Source organism: Elephantulus edwardii, unplaced genomic scaffold, assembly GCF_000299155.1.
Source record: "Elephantulus edwardii isolate Elephantulus edwardi_28Jun2011 unplaced genomic scaffold, EleEdw1.0 scaffold00240, whole genome shotgun sequence".
Lineage (NCBI taxonomy): Eukaryota > Metazoa > Chordata > Mammalia > Macroscelidea > Macroscelididae > Elephantulus > Elephantulus edwardii.
Window position 1 is genome coordinate 4,034,142 of NW_006399990.1, and position 12,465 is coordinate 4,046,606.

Here is a 12,465-nt window from a genome sequence, read left to right on the forward strand (position 1 = left end):
TAATCTTGATATTCTATACACTATACTCCTCCAAGAAAAGACAATTTTACAGCAAAAAATACATATGAACCTGAGGGCTTTGCTTCTTTGGCCAATTGAATGATATAATTGGATAAGCATCATTAGCTTTAAGAATTCACAATTATTGTAATTTTGCTGCTGAGTGAGTTTGTTTTTTTAAAAAGCCCGTTACTGAACCCAAACATACCCTTGTGTTCCCTTGATCTTCATTACGTAGCAACACAGATAAACTATGTCGACAATGCTAGAGTCAACAGTACATCAATCTTTGATAGTAGAAGCTATTTCGTTTTCAAAAACATGTAATGAGATTTTAAAAATAAAACACAAATATATATCCATAAGAGAGATCACAGAGTTGGATACATGCAAACGGATGTTTAAAACGCTGTGAGCTTCTCTAACACTAAATTGTTAATTTGCTAACAACACGTTGCACTCCAAGAGTGGAAAAAAATCTGATTATCAATAAATATATTTCGTGAAATGTGAGTCCTGGAACCTTAAATTTAATGCATAATAAGCAGTCATTTGAAAAGAGAAAGCTCTATCTTTTTATTTCATAAATATTTCAAAGATTATTTTTGGTCTTATAGATTATAAAAGATTTTGTAGTCTTAGTAGAAAGTTCCATCCCCAAAGCGACAGACTTCCTTACTTGAAATGAAATACAGAGGAGAGAGGCAGAATGCTACTGAGGAGAGTATTTATTAACTCCTGGTCTGGGTGAAGTTCAGCTGAAGAGTTCAACAGTTAGTGAGTAGTTCTTATTCTGGTCCCTGTCCTTTGTTATCATTTATGTGCCCAAACTATCCACTACTCTTGACATCATTCATGCACTCAAAGCACCAATTCTATACATGTTAATATTGCGGTAGTGGTTCTGATAGCTTCATTTTCTAAGCATAAATTTTTACCTCTTCCCTTGATTCTAATCCTAATATCCCCTCCACCCACTGGAGAGATCAAACCTTTAAAATCTTTTAGGATTGTGGATAATGATCACTCTGGTTCTGTGTTATTTTATTGTTTTAGTCCTATCTCTGTATCTTTTCAATCAAAATGTGGAACAGATTATCCATGAGGCTGGGCATTAGGATTGGAGGTAGACTCAACAACCTATGTTATGCGGATGACACAACTCTGCTTCCTGAAACTGAGGAGGACCTGAAGCACTTGCTGCAGAAGGTCAAGGACTGCAGCCTTCAATATGGAGTGAGGCTCAATATCAAGAAAACAAGTATTCTCATTACTAGACCAATTGAAAGCATCATGATAGACAGTGAAGAGATTGAGATGGTCAGCAGCTTCAGTTTTCTTGGCTTTACAATTAACATTCTTGGTACCAGCAGCCAGGAAATTAATAGATGAGTTGCAATGGGAAAGTTGGCTGTCAGAGACCTCTCCAAAGTACTGAAAAGCAACAATGTCAGTCTGAAGACTAAGGTGCACCTGATACAGGCCATGGTCTTTGCAATTACTTAGCATGCATCAGAGAGCTGGGCAATGACTGGGGATGATAGGAGAATTTATGCCTTTCAGCTGCGGTGCTAGAGAAGTGTATTGAATATATCATGGACTGTTAGGAGAAGAAACAATTCACCCTGGAGATGGTGAAGCCAGGCTGCTTCTTGGAGGCAAGGATTCTGAAGCTTCGTCTGCCATACTTAGTACATGCTTCAAGGTGGGATCTTTGGAGAGGGACGTCTTGCTTGGGAGGATGGAGGGACAGCACAGGAGAGGAAGACACTCAATGAGATGGATTGATTCAGTGAATGCTGTATGAGGGGTAGGTGTGTTGGAGACAAATTGGCACAGCATAGAGCAGGATTTAGAGCTGTTGTTATATAGGGTCACAATATGAGTCGTGCTTGACTTGAAGCCAATCAACAACAGCAGATTATATATATATAATGTGTTGTGCTACTAGCCAAAGAATCACTAGTTCAAATCCGCTAGTTGTACCTCAAAATAAAGAGAGGGCATATACTTTTATAAATATTTAGAGCCTTGGGACTATAATGGAGGTTCATTATGACCGGAATTAAACTTGATGTTGATGGATTTGGTTTGATTTTCCAGTAAGGGACCCTGTTTGTGTAGCGGTTAAAGTATCTGGCTATTAATCCAAAGTGTCCCAGTTTGAACTCACCAGCATCACCATTGGCTAAAAATGAGACCGTTTGCATCTGTGAAGATGTTTAGTTCTGGAAACGTTACAAGGTGGTGGTTATATTTTCTTTCTGGGTTACTATCAATAGGAACCAATGCAATAGCATTGGGCTCATATTTTGTTTTAGAATTTTCCAACAATACATACTTCGAAAAGAATACTCAGGTCATTTTTTCTCCCACAAATACTACTCAATGTTGCTGTTTAATTATTGAAGAAGAAAAAAAAGAAAAACCCTAAATATCTTCATTCATTGCCACTGAGTCAGAGCTGATTCACAGCTGTCAGCACTGACCGTGCAGTGGATGTTCAAGGCTGTGAATTAGACTGACGGAACTTGCTCATCTTTCTTCCATGGAGCCTCTGGTAGATTTGAGCCACTGGAGATGCATGGTCTTATGTTTAGCAGTGCAACTCACTGTGGATTAAGCTCCCAGAATTATCCCATTTAGTGAAAGGATTATAATATTTATGTTTAAAAAATCTAAGGAAAATTTTCCATTTTAAATATCTTATTTTAGGAAATAAACTATAATCTTACTCTGTACTAATTAATAATAACAATGGAGAAGTCCCTGGGCAACATCATGGTTAAGTATCTGCTGACTAAACTGAAATTTCAAATCACTTTAAAGGTACCTTGAGGAAACAAACAAAATAAAAGTCCTGGTGAACTGCTTTCTAAAGGTCACTGCCCTGAAAACCCTGTGGAGTGCAGTTGTCCTCTGCAATATATTAAGTCACCAGGAATCGGAATCCACTCAGCAGAAACTGGTTTGTTGTGTTTTAATTTTGTCGGAATTGGTGAAATACATTATATCCTTAGAATTTTATGCTTTTTGATCAATTATAAGTAAAAGTGAAGAAAATATTCTTATCAAATTTTTAGAATATTTGAGTCTGAAATTTAGAATACATAGGCATTTCTCACCCTGAATTTTAAAAAAATTCATACCTATTGAGTTGTCACTCTTGCTGTTCTCATTTAACAGTTGACGTATTGAAGCTGTTTTTATCAAAGTCCCCATTACTTCCAATCCATTTATCTCACCCAGCCTATCACTTCTAGAAAGTATTTCTAGAAAACAATACTTTTGATATTTTATCATTTACACAAAGTGAAACTGTGTATCAGAAACCTTAGTGGTTTGCTGTTATGTGACATCAAGTCAGCTGAGACTCGTAGTGACACATTATATGTACAACAGCTCTGAACCCTGTTCTATCTTGAGCCAATTTCATTATCTCTGGAACACCTACCCCCATTACCCCAGTCACTGAAACAATCCATCTTATCCAAGATCTTCCTCTCTTGCACTCTCCCTCTACTCTTTCAAGTAGGCTGCTGCTCTCCAAGTACTGATCCCTCTTGGTAAATGCCCACAGTGTTGTTGTTGTTGTTGTTGTTGTTGTTAAGTCCTGTCATGTGGCTTGCGACTTAAAATGACCCTATATACAACAGCTATAAATTCTACTGTATCCTGAGCCAATTTATTGTCTTAGATACACCAACCAACCCCCCTTATTCCAGTCACTAAGTCAATCCATATCATTGAGAGTCTTCCCCCCCAAGTTATCCATCTATCCTCCCAAGCTATCCTCCAAACCCCTCTCCAAAGACTGATTCTTTCTTGCAGTGTGTTCTAAATATGTCAGACAGAGCTTAGAATCCTTGCCTCCAAAGTACTTCCTAATTTCACTCTTTCCAAGACAAACTTGTTTGCTCTCCTAGAAGTCCAGGGTATATTTAATACTCTTCTTTAGCACTAGAGCTCAAAGGCATCAATTCTCCTTCTGTCATTCCTAGTCATTTTCCAGCTTTCTGATGCATAGCAGGTAAATGCAAAAACTATGGCCTGTATCAGGCATACCTTAGTCTCCAGAATGACATTGTTGCTCTTAAGTACTTTGGAGAGGTCCCTGACAGTAGACTTTCCCAACGTAATTCATCTTTTGATTTCCTGCTTCCAGGAGTGGTGACTGTGAAGCCAAGGAAAGTAAAGTTGTTAACAATCTCAGTCTCTTCACCATCTATCATGACACCTCTAATTGACCCAGGGGTGAAAATCTTTGTTTACTTGATGTTGAACTTCAATCCATACCGAAGGCTGAAGTAAGTCCTTGACCCTCTGCAGCAAGTGCTTCAGGTCCTCCTGAGTTTCAACAAGCAGGGTTGTATCATCTGCATAACATAGGTTGTTGGTGAGTCTTCCACCAATCCTGATGCCTCATGACTTCTCATAAAGCTCAGCCTCCTGAAAAGTTATTGAGATAGGACACATCCGTGGCATACCCTCTTCCAAATTTTAAACCATGCAGTGTTTCCTTGCTATTTTCTGATGACTGCCTCCTGGTCCAAGTATAGGTTTGACACAGTAACTAAAGTAATGAGGGTAGATTTGTCAGCAGCAATGAAGGTGGCTCAGGATAGAGCAGGGTTCAGAACTACTGTCCATAGGTTTGCTTCATAAGTTTTCAAATCTTGAGTTGTTAATATTGTTACGTGCTGTTGAGTCACCGGTGACTCATAGTGACTCTATGACTCAGATACACATATCCCTATTATCCCAGTTACTATATCAGTCCTTCACATCCTACCTTTCCTGTGCTGTCCCCCCACTCTTCCAAGCATGATGTCCTTCCCCAAGGACTAGTCCCTCCTGGGTATTTACTCAAAATATGTGAGACAGAGCTTCAAAATTGCAGCCTCCAAAGAGAAACTTGTTTTTCCCCTCTCTAAGACAGACTTATTTGTTTTCTTGGCAGTCCATGGCACGTTCGACACTCTTCTCCAGCACTACAACTCAAAGGCATCAATTCTTCTCTCATCCCTAGTATTGATTAGAAATCTTGAGTACAAAATTTTAAAATGTGGAATTATCTGGGAGGCTAGGCTCTATGAGGAGAAATGTGGGGTCAAGATTGGTGGAAGATCTATCAGCAATATGCTTTATCCAGATGACACAACCCTGCTTGCTGAAACTGAGGAGGACCTGAAGCACTTAATACAAAGGGTCAAGGACTGCAGCCTTTAATATGGATTGAGGCTCAATGTCAAGAAGACAAAGATTCTCACCTCTGGACCAAATACATCTTGGTGAGTGTTTATCTTTCTTTTTCTGAGACTTCACCTTTCTCTTGATGCCTTTGGACAAAGAAAAGAAAGAAATAAAAGACCCAAATGGCTGTTAGAAGTGACTTGGAATTTTATACTGGAATGAAAAGAAGTCAAAATAAGGGAAAAGAATCTTGAGGTAAGAAAGCTTCAGTAGCAGATTTCAAAGGACCATTTGAGAAGAAAAATAAAAATTCTATTCCAGCCATTATTGAATAATTCTCAACATTTAACTTGCACATTATAATGATAATATTGTTCAATAATTTCCCTATTATATCATATAATCTTTCTTTTATTAGGATGAAAATAAATATGGATCTCTTCTAGCCAGTTAGCCAACTAGCTGTCTTCTAATTTTCTTGGCATAGACTAGTGAGCATGTCTAGGGAGGCATCTGTTTGTTGAAATATGTCAATTGGTATTCCATAAATTCTTTGTTTCTTATGCTTTACCAATTGCTTTAGTGCAGTTTGAACTTATTTATTATAATCATTCTTTATTAGACACTACTTCCTGAAATGTTTTGGTGTCAAACAACTGTTTTTGGTACTATGACTCTGTGTATTTCTTCCATATTCTTTGCATACTTCTTACATCATTCATTAGTTTGCCCACAGATCATTCAGTATTGCAAATTGAGGCTTGAACTTGTTTTCAGATCTTTCAGCTTGAGAAATAATAAACATGACCTTACTTTTTGGTTTTTCTAACTCAAACTTTTTGCACAGTTCATCATTATTTTTTGCTTTGTTTTCTTTAGTTGACCCTTGGACTTTTCTGTTCGTCTCTCTTACTTCAGCATTTCTTCTCTTTGTTTTACCCTCTCAACATTCTAATGAAAGTTTCAGAGTCCCTTGTAACATCATTTTACTCTTTCCCTCAGTCTTTGTAATGTCTTTTCTGATTTCTTCATTAGTGAGTCCTTGATGTCATTGTGCAATTTATCTGATCTTCAGTTATTAGTTTTCAGTGCATCAAATCTATTCTTAAGATAGTTTTAAATAAGGTTAAGGTTGAATTTTCATTCTTGGTTTCATTTTCTTAGTTTCAATTTGAACTTTCACATGAGTGATTGATCATCTGTTCCACAGTCAGTCCCTGGCTTGTTCTGAGTGCTAACATTGATGTTCTCCCATCAGTTCCTACCACAGATTTAATCAGTATGATTCCTGTGTAGTCCATTAGCTGAGGTTCGCATGTATAATCACCATTTGTAATTTTTAAAAATATAGAACTGCTTTCCTAACATCTTGTTTATACTCTCGAATCTGAATTGGCAAAGATAGGTAAAACTGTCTACAGCTTCGGAAGGATTATGTGATTTGCCCAAAATCTCAAAAGTTCAACATATAGCTGAGATCATCTAACAGATCTTCTGAAGCTACCTTTCCATGCTGTTTCACAGACCCACTCTGTCTCACAAAAGTTTTCTTCATTTAATGATATCTTTCCCATGTTAGGTTTTCATCCAAAAAACCCACAATTTTCATTCCTTTAAAAAATATGTATCTGTTATTTTATTACTTCACTCATTGTGCCAAGTGCCTAGATTTTAATATTCAAAGTCAAGAAAAACTGTCAATTTAAGAGCATTCTGTTGTTAGGTAACCTGATTCAGTTTCAACCTATAACAAACCAAGTCTTATGCCCAACTCATAGGACTCCTATTAGCCTGACCCATTGTTTCAGTCCCTAGGTCAGAAGATCTGTTTCAAGAGTCTTTCTTTTTGCTAACTTTCTAATTTACCAAGCTTGATGTCCTTCTCTAGGAACTAGTCCTTTCTGATGAAATGGCCAAGTGAGAGAAATGAGGTCTTAGCCATCCTTGTTTCTAAGATTCCCTAGTGTCTATATGTTATTGCTATTGTTGTATATTGTCTAATCAGAGCTGACTCATGGCTGACTCTCCAGTATATTTTCAGAGGTATTTAATCACACAGGAGAAGATTGCTCATTTTTCTCTTGTGGAGCAGCTGGTGGATTCAAACTGCATTCCTGCAGTATTGCAGTGAAGCTTCCTGCCATTAGACCACCAGACCTGTAGCATGTGTGCCCAATACTCTTTTTGCCCTAAGAAACTTGTTTTGTCTAAGCTTTAATGTTTAAGCCAAATGAAACACAGAAAGCAATGATATAGTGCACAGCAAGGATTTGCCAACACTAGTTCAAATTAGACTTGCCAGCTCACCCCTATTTCTCACTTGTGACTCTAACAAATTATAGATTTTGGTGCTATCTTTGTGTTATTATTTTTATAACCTCAATTTACAATCCTGGCTGTTCTTAAGCAGGTCTCTGCATTCATTATTCTCATTGAATGGAATCGTTGAATGGCCACTGTTGTCTGTGCTTGGGGAAAATTTCAGCTCATTCTACTGTATTCTACTTCCCGAGAAACATTATTATTGTTCATTGATTGAGTGCGAAGGATTAATTATGCTGTCACTTAGTGTATGTGTGTTGTATTGGCTCTTTGACTTTAAAATGGTCATACATATCATTCAGGGGTATATATTTGGGTGGTAATCTGCCTTACTTGAGCTTGCTGCTACCACGCAGGTGCTATTTGTATTTCAATAAAAGATAATGAAGCAGTGAAGGTCTTAATCTGCTGGTTACTTTTCACTCTTTTAAAGGAACTGGATTAGTGTATTTGTCACTAAAGAAACCACCTGCATTGCACAGTGGTTCATCTGTATACTTTCCAGCTGATTCTGACCAAAGGTGACCTCAGATGTGATATAGCTGATAGGGTACCTCTGAGTAAATCCATATAATAAGAAAGTAATTACTCACTCATACTCACTGTCATAAAATCAGGACCCATTTCTGAGGCTATAAATTGCCTTTAAGAAAGGTGATTTCCCATCATCTTCCTGCAGACCCATTGAGGCATTCAGATGGCCCAAAGAGGCTTGGCTTTTGGCTTAGCAGTGTAACTCCCTGCAGACTACATCGCTGTAACTCCATGCAAAGTAGATAAAATGATAAAAAAAGTTTAAAAAAATGTGCTAACTAATCCAAGGCACAGTGATTAAAAGCAACTCTTTTTGTGTTTGATTTCCAGAATTATAATTTACTAACTCTATGACTTAGAACACTTAAACATTCAGTTTCTGAGTATCTTCCATCTAAACAACATAGATCCTAATAGTTCCTACCTTCAGAACGCAGACAGGTATTGTTATCAGCTGCCATCTTATTGGTCTTGACTAGTGGCAACCCAACCCAGACCCACTCCTTCATCGCTTGTGGACAGAAACTTTGCATTTTGGAAGGCTTTGTATACTTTTGGAAGGAGATTACTAACTCATTATTCCTAGTCCATTTAAGTCTGACATTTCCGTTGAAATGTGTTAAGCATCATGAGAAAATATGATCCTCATTGACGGATTGGTTTTAGCCGCTCATTGCCAGGAATCAAACTGGGATTCTCACAAGAAAAGTGAGAATACTTCTATTATAATCACTGATGCTTCACTTGCAGAGATAAGTATATAAAATAAAGCTGATCATCTAACATAATATCTAATAATTTATTTACCCAGAGTTGGGAGCTTCTGAAATACATAATCACTAGCATACTAGGTGGCTCTCATGGCCTAGTGCTAAGAAGCCACTCTGCAATATCAAAGGCATATAGCTGAAATCTACCACTTGCTCCAAGGGGAAAAGCATGGGCATCCTCTCCTCCCTGGCTGTGAAAACCCACAAAGGGGTCAGCTAGGGGTCGGTGCTGACTCAGTGGTATACAATAACAGTAACAAGGTCAGTGATTATGATTCTTTTCTTTTTATAAAAAGAAAATAAAGTATCTGAAACTTTCATCCCTGTTGGTCTATTTCTAAAAGATCACAACCACTGGAAACAATCTCATAAAGTGCAATTTTCTAAACGTATCATGTGATCATGAGTCCGAATTAACTTAACAGCAATAGTTGTGTTTTTAAATCATACAGGATTTACATTTCATAAGACAACAAAAAATAAATGAGCAATGATTGAAATCTTTTTTCTTGAACATAACTTCTACTTCTTCGTTTTTTAGACTGGTTTATTTACAAAATTCATATGCATTGTCTTTACACCAGATCTTTCCCATTTGCTTCATATGAGACCTTATGATTAATCAACCTCGATCCCTGCCCATCCTCACCTCTCTGCTCCTGTCTCCCCCTTGGATCCTCATACTCATTCTACAATAAAAGTCTTATACAATATTTGTCCTTATGGGATGGAATTAGCCCACTTAGCACAATGCTCTCCAGTGCTTCCCAAGTTAGATTGTAATTTACACAATCATTGCTCCTATGTGCTGCATAGTATTCCATTGTGTGAATGTGCCGTAATTTTCAATTCATTTTATTGTGGTTGGACATTTAGGCTGTTTTCATGTTCATGCGATGGGGAATAACACTCCTATAAACATTGGCATACAAGTCTCCATTTGTGCCTCCGTTCTGGTTTTCTTGAACATTTTCTGAAACATTTTTCTTGAACAGTTTTACTTAACTGGAAACCAGTATAAAGATTTTGTTTAAAAACAATACTAGGTTAATTTACAACTGTCTCTGATTCCAGGAGTGCCTGAAAAAATGGCCTGAGTGCCATACAAAAAAATAAAGAAGCCATTATTTACTGGAAATTTAGAGGTTTGAATCTAACCACAAGTGCCTCATAATAAAGGCTCAACAATTTCTTTCTGAAAAGTCAGTGTGGAAATATGTGGAAAAGTACTGCTTTGCATACATGGGATGGTGGTGAGGGATTATTGTCTCAAATAGTAATTAACAACAACAAATGTCATGAATTATTGACCAGGCTACAAAATATTTTTTTATTCCATTCATGTCATGGAGTGAGTTTCTTGGAATATAAGCAGCATTAACAAATTTGTCACACTCTCTTTTACCAGTAGTGGCCCAGTGGTAAGAAGCTTAGGTTATCCCAGGTGTGTGACTCTACCAGCTGCTCCACAAGAGAAAGATGGGCAATCTCCTCCTCTGGGATTAAACTACTTCTCCAAACCCATACGAGGGCTAGCTGTGAGTCATTTCCAACTTGATGGCAAACTACAGTAACAACTGTATCCAGAAAATACTGAGCTACCTGAACAACACAAGGAACATTATCAAGTTTGCCAACTGTGGCATTAGCCCTCAAATCTACACCATTATTACTTGTCTTGAGGTTAACAAAAATCTAAGTTCCCTTACTTGATCTTTGCCCCACAGAAAGTAGATTTGTTTTATTTTCTAATTGTGTTAATATGTATACATTTTTTTCCATTTCCATCATGTTAAGTGTATTTTAAAGTTATTACCATATTGTGGGGGTTTTGTTTGTTTTTGGTTTTTGGTTTTTGGTTTGTGTGTGTGTGTGTGTGTGTGTGTGTGTGTGTGTGTATACCATCAAATTGGACCTGACTGGAATAGGAGGAGATTGTCCCTCCTTCTCCAGCAGAGTATCTGGTGGATTCGAAACATGCACCTCTGGAATAACAGTGCAGCTTCTTGCCACGAGGCCACTAGAGCTCGCCACAGATTATCCAGGATGCTGGGCTCTATGAGGAGAAATGTGAGGTCAAGATTGGTGGAAGATCGATGAGCAATCTGCGTTATGCTGATGACACAACCCTGCTTGCTGAAACTGAGGAGGACCTGAAGCACTTGCTACAGAGGGTCAGGGACTGCAGCCTTTAATATGGATTGAGGCTCAATGTCAAGAAGACAAAGATTCTCACCACTGGACCAACTGGCAGCATCAGGATGGATGGTGAAGAGATTGAGATTGTACACAGCTTTAGCAGAAGACAGTTAATCACAAGGGAGGAAATTACTAGTCTCTTCTCTGCAGAGCACCTGGCAATTCGAACCATATGCCTTTGGACTACAGCACAAATCATTACCACTAAGCCTTTAGAGCTCCCTTGACCACCACTCCTTAGTGACCTATGAACAGTCATCCTGAAGCTTGCTCTGTCATGTACCATCCTCAAAATTTCTGATATCCTCGATGAAATTGTTACAATCACTATGTTAATTCATCTTGCTTTTCCTGCTAGACTGTTTACCTTGATCTTGTTTTCCCAAAGCACCAATTTAATTGCTGACCCAGAGGCATAAAAACATGGATATAAGAATGAGACATATGTGTGTGTGTATTTTGTTAAAATTACCATGTATCAATTAGTCATGAATATCAGTTGACCTCATAGGAGGGTAAGCCCAAACCTCATTATTGCTAAATTAGAAAAACAATTAATTTTGTGTTACAGTTGCTTTGCTTGTCTTCTTTCATCAAAACGCATCTACTTCATTTTTTGTAATTTACCTATTTAATCATGCAAATGATACTTAATGAATAAGCCTTTGATTACAAAACTATATTTTATCACGTAATATTGATAAAAACTGCTAGATGAAAAATAAGAATCATGCTTCATTTAAATATGTCCCAGGTTATGTTATTCATCCAAAATGGTAATAAAAGTTTAACCCACAATTTCAGTAAAATTCAGTGAGATTTCTTGTAATTGAAACAGTGCTTCTAGTCTACTCGAGTTGTTAGTTATTTTTTAATACATTTGAGTGTGAACTATTGTGGCTGTGGTATCTATATTAATGTGCCTGAATTTTAATAAAATCTTACAATTATCTTGTTGTTGTTGTTGATTGCCTTTGAGTCTAGCATGACTCATAGTGACTCTATGAACAAAAGGCCTGAAGCCTCTCTACAACATTCGACATTTATCAAAGTTCATAGTTTCCAGAGGCATATCATTTAGAAAGTGCATGTCACTCCTGCTTACAAACCTGTCATAGTATGCTATTGTTGTTATGTGCCACTGAGTTGCCTGAGATGTATAGCGACCCTGTGAACAACAGCTCTGAACCCTTCCCTATATGCTATGGGTTCCTGATGTTGTGAGTGGAGAGATTCCAGATAGTGAATGAACTTGAAGAAGCTCTTTTTAAGCAGCTTTTTAGAGCAACCTAGTAAAAGAAAAGGATATTTGTATGGTGTTTATTGTAGCTAATGTCAGATGGATCTTGGCAGAAAGCAAAGAATACCAGAAGAATGTCTATCTGTGCTTCATTGACTATGCAAAGGCTTTTGACTGTGTGGATCACAACAAGCTGTGGCTGACTCT